Source organism: Dipodomys merriami, unplaced genomic scaffold (genome assembly GCF_024711535.1).
Source record: "Dipodomys merriami isolate MVZ:Mamm:240054 unplaced genomic scaffold, mDipMer1.0.p SCAF_788, whole genome shotgun sequence".
Lineage (NCBI taxonomy): Eukaryota > Metazoa > Chordata > Mammalia > Rodentia > Heteromyidae > Dipodomys > Dipodomys merriami.
In genome coordinates this window covers 166,074-170,915 of record NW_027206388.1, presented here as the reverse complement: position 1 = coordinate 170,915, position 4,842 = coordinate 166,074, and the positions used below count along the sequence as shown (strand labels likewise).

The window sequence follows — 4,842 nt, the reverse complement described above, 5'->3', positions numbered from 1 at the left end:
CCTCAAGTCAGCCAACGACAAATGCTAGAGGGGATGTGGAGATGTACACTTATACAACCACTTTGAAAAGCATTCTGGAGGGTACTCAGAAAGCTAAATTTTGACCTCCCTTATGACCCAGTCATACCACTTCTAGGCATCTATCCTGAAAAACAGGAACCAGTATACAAGAACACATGCACTTCCATGTTTATTGCCGCACTCTTCACAAAAGCTAGGTTATGGAAACAACCCAGATGTCCCACCACAGATGAATGGATCCAAAAATTGTGGTATCTGTACACCATGGAATATTATGTCGCCATTGAAAATGACAAAATAATGACATTTGCAGGGAAATGCATGGAGCTAGAAGAAATCATGAAATCATGTTGAGCGAGGTAAGTCAAGAGCAAGAGACAAACTGTACATGCTCTCCCTGATAAGTGGATGTTAAATCCAAAATGTTAGGTGATATGACAAAATTAACAGGACTTAAGAAAAAAAGAACTTCCACTCATCTGTTCTAACCACTACTAAATAAACTCATGCTGCTGATCACATGGATGGTGTCAATGTGTACACCAGAGGGGAACCAGGAAGAAGAACCAGAACTAGAGGAAATCAGGAAAAAACATATAACAGCGGGACCCATCAGCTGCACTGGACAGTGACCAAAATGAACTAAGCAACTCAATAGCAGCGATGGGAGGGAGGGAACAAGTGGAAAGAGGGAACAGCTGATGTTTGCAAAACAAAAGAAATGTAGTTATGAATCAATGTGGAAGAAATAACTGTGTCACAAAGCACATAGAACTCATAAATGTTATAGAACATGATAGACAATTTGCTCCATGAAAGTTAGAATGTGTTTGTGACTTTAACTGAGCATCACTATCACACAATACTGTGAAATTTGGGAAATTATGTAACCACTTAATCACAATAAAAAAGCAAAACCCTCCAGAAATCATTATAGATGTATACAAATAAATCTTGAATACATTTTGACATCAAAGTCAGGCAATTCACTTTGAAGACTTCATGGAATCCATGAATTGTTACAGTAAGATACTGTTGTTATTTGGATTGTGAAAATAGTTTGTATGGAAACAAAGAATGCAATGGTATTTTTGAAAATTATGAAACTTAACTGAACCATTATGACTTAGGTGAACAATGTGTACAGCCTTCCAAAACTTCAAAGAGGAAGTGATACATACTTTTCCTTTTGGCAATATCAAATGCAGTTTCTTCCAAGTTGTTCTTAAGACCTGATTTGACATAATGGTTCAACAGAAGGAGATTCAATATGTCTTTGCTATCTCTATTCCCAGCAACAAGATGCAAAGGGGTCAAGAGGCCTTTACTTTGCGAATTGGTATCTGCATCATGATGAAGTAAGGAAAAAGCCACTCTAGTATTATTCCACTTATAAGCACTGTGCAGGGTTGTCCAGCCATCTACAGTTATTGCATGAATATCTGCCGCTTGAGCCACCAACTCATGGACAGTGTCTAAGTGTCCACTGTAGGCTTCCTGATGGAGATGGGTATACTTATCGTCATCCCTAGTATTCACATGAGTGGCCTTTTTGGAAAGTAGTCTCCTCACTGTAGTAGGCCGATTATTTTCAGCAGCCCAAAGAAGAAATTTGCATGGATACTTCTCCATTTTTTTCTTGCAATTGATACCATTCCTCATTTTTTTCATCGTGTTCCTCGTCTTCATCAGAATTGCCTAACCAGAGCCTTTGAGTGAAAGTAGGAATGAGGTGTCCATGTATTTCCCTAATAGTTCATATTAGTTGAACTTGAAAGACCCCCGACTTCGGGTGTCCCCCATATCAGGACCTCCCTGCCCCAAGCACCAGTCAGACGACACCAGATGCAAAAGGCAAGAGGGTTTTATTTGGGCATGCCCAGGTTCCCAGGTGCACGTGACCTCGAGATCCGCAAGGTTCGGGTCAGTGGCTGGGAACACCGAGCAGTCCCGGGGATGGTCCTTTTATGGGACCCCTCTGTCCGTTACAGTAGAGCCCGCGCTTTTTCAGCCAGTAAGTTTAAAGTGTTACAACCTGGTCTGCACGCAGGCAGCCAATCCTTTTAAAACAAATCATCTGATTTGGCCAATCACTGTTCGAGGGGGTCCCTCGGTGTACGTGCCGAGTTGTGTGTCTCCCGCCCTTGGTATGAGGAAGTGACCTTTGTCAGCGCCTGTCCTTCGCTCACACCAGGGGGCTGACTGCGGGGTGGGATTAGTTAGTAGGGTGTGGGCTTGTTGATTAACTGGTGAGGTTAGTTATCAAAGGGGGAGTGTGGGGTAATAGAAAAGCAAAGCATGTTACAGAAGCCAGAAATAGCTTGGTTAGATACAAAACTCTGTTCCCCTACAAAGAGGCTCAGGGCCTGGTTGGTTGGGGAGGGGGTCTTTCAAACTGTTCAGAAAAATCTGGTGAATTTTATGCATCTGTTTTTTCAACATGATTTATTTTCCATTTTTCCATTTTTACTATTCGAAATTATTCTAACTGGAGAGTAGGGAATTGATGGAGAGCAGAGGAAAGATGTTCCTCGGTATTCAAAGATACAGACTGAAAATAAGGAACAGTGGTGTCTCCATGTACAGCTGATTCTAGGAATGAGAAAATATGAAATAATGCTTTCTATATGGAAATGGCAGAGCAGAAAGTGAAATGATGCAACCAAAAATATAAAAGCAAAATAAATTAGGATAATTATGGAGCAATCATAGTATCTATGAGAAACATGAAAGAGAGAGAGGAAGAGAAAGACAGATGTGCAATGACCTAGATAGACACAAATGCATGCCTCCGATCAATTTATAGAGCAAGCAGAATTTTATGTTTTAAAAAAGATGGAAATAGACTTTGTGTATTTACTTGAAATTGTTAAATAAATTTTTAGCAGCCTCCGTAAAAAGACATAGCTTTAATCAAATTGTAGACAAGAATCTAAATCCTTGATAATTCTAGAAATAGATCTGAATGAAGTTAGTTGAATCACACTTTTTGTGTACATTGAAGGAATAGGTCCAGGCTAGGAATGCAACAAGAGAAGGCAGGCCAATTTTATCTGTGACAAAACTTTTGGAAAATGGCATCGAGGATTACTTACTGTTGATCCACTTGCACTGGAAGCATGATTCTGAACAATTGCTTGCTGATTCTCAGCTATTGATTTGATGATTATAATCTCCAAGAAGAAAAAGTGAGATTTAATTGATAACAAAGGACTACTAACACATTTTGACTTCTCAGTAATTACCTTCAATCATTGAAACCACATTAAGACAAAAGACAGGCCTACTTTTTTAGATAAAAACAAGTGTCTTTAAAAAAAAACAAGGAATGTAAGTAGTCATGCAAAGGACTTCTATTTTACTACTGCATTATACATTTTTTCTAAAGTTGGGTACCAATAAATAATGGATCTATTAGAAAGCTCTTAAAGCTCTTATGTCCAATCGTGAGTTCTCTTATACTATATCCTCATATTTTTTGTTTTGAAAGACCCCAGACCCACTGGGATGCTTTCTTCAATGGGAGGGCACCCCAAGAACCAAGACTCCAAGCCAGCAGCTGCAATAAGCAAGAGGAGTTTATTTGGCATTTGCACAAATGGGCTCTCTGTCAAAGGCAGACAGGAAGCCCCAAGCAGAGGTTTCAGGCACTTTTAAAGACAAAAGCCACAGGATTAGCATAATACCCCAGGCTCCCCAGGATTGGCTCAGTTTACTACACAGGGAAGTTTAGAACACTCTTTGTTGTTTTTTTTTTCCCCCCACCCTCCCGTACCTAGAACACTCTTTGTAATAAAACAATTGGCGAGGATGATCAAACAGACGTAGTCACTCTGGGAGATAAGGGTTAGGGAGTTTACAGAGTTACAGACTTATGATTGATTAACATTTAGCCTAGTTTGCTGGGCTCACCAGATGGTCCTTATCTTGAGCCCTCTATACCAAGAATTTTTACACAGGAATGCAGAGGAACATACTCTTTGTTCCTTATCTTGGGTCCCATTTGGCCACCTGGGGAATTTACTTGTTAGTTCTTTATTTACAACTACAGAGCTTGTCCCAGGGCCAACATCTAGACTCCAAAACTTTTTATTTATCTCCAGGGAGGGGAAGGGTCAGTGCTAGCACAAGCAAGTATACGGAAGAAAATCCAGCAGTTAGCAATTGTAAAATGTAACTTTAATTTTTAATCTTTCAGTTTATGGTCTTTAGAAGAAATTTAAATTATTCACTTGAAGTTCTGACAGGACAATTTCATCACTGTATATCCTGCTTCTATGCCTTCAGTTTTAAATTACTATCTAAGTATAAGCATTAGATAAGTATAGAGGAAAAAGTAGAAGCCACACTGATGGCTCATGTCCTTAATCCTAGCTAATCAGAAAGACGAAGTCTGAGGATTGTAGTTTGAAACCAGACCAAACAAACAAACAAACAAAAGTCCATTAGATTCTGATTTGAAAGAAACCAACAAAAGCTAGAACTGGCGTTGTGGTACAAGCAGTAAAATGCTAGCCTTGACAAAACTAAAACAAAAAAATAACAAATCCTTGGACAGTGTCAGGACCTGAGTTCAAGCCCTAGTATTAGCACCAAACAAATGACTTAATTAATTAGCTAATTAATTAAAAATAAATTAAGTGTTCACACGTGGCCACTGGAATGTGTATTATTTTGTAGTAAGGCAAATTATCATTTGTACTAGTCATTAATATTTTATTTGAACTTTTTTGCACAATAAACCCTGAATTTAACATGCATGTATATGTGTGTACATGTGTGCACATGTGTGTATGTGTATATATGTGCAATGTTGCTTGC

General features: G+C 39.0%; 1 pseudogene; it reads right to left on the bottom strand.

Annotated features, from left to right (window-relative positions):
* Positions 1–1,140: 1,140 nt before the first annotated feature.
* Positions 1,141–2,485, bottom strand: LOC138818894 (ankyrin repeat domain-containing protein 49-like; annotated as a pseudogene).
* Between the last annotated feature and the right edge of the window lie 2,357 nt (positions 2,486–4,842).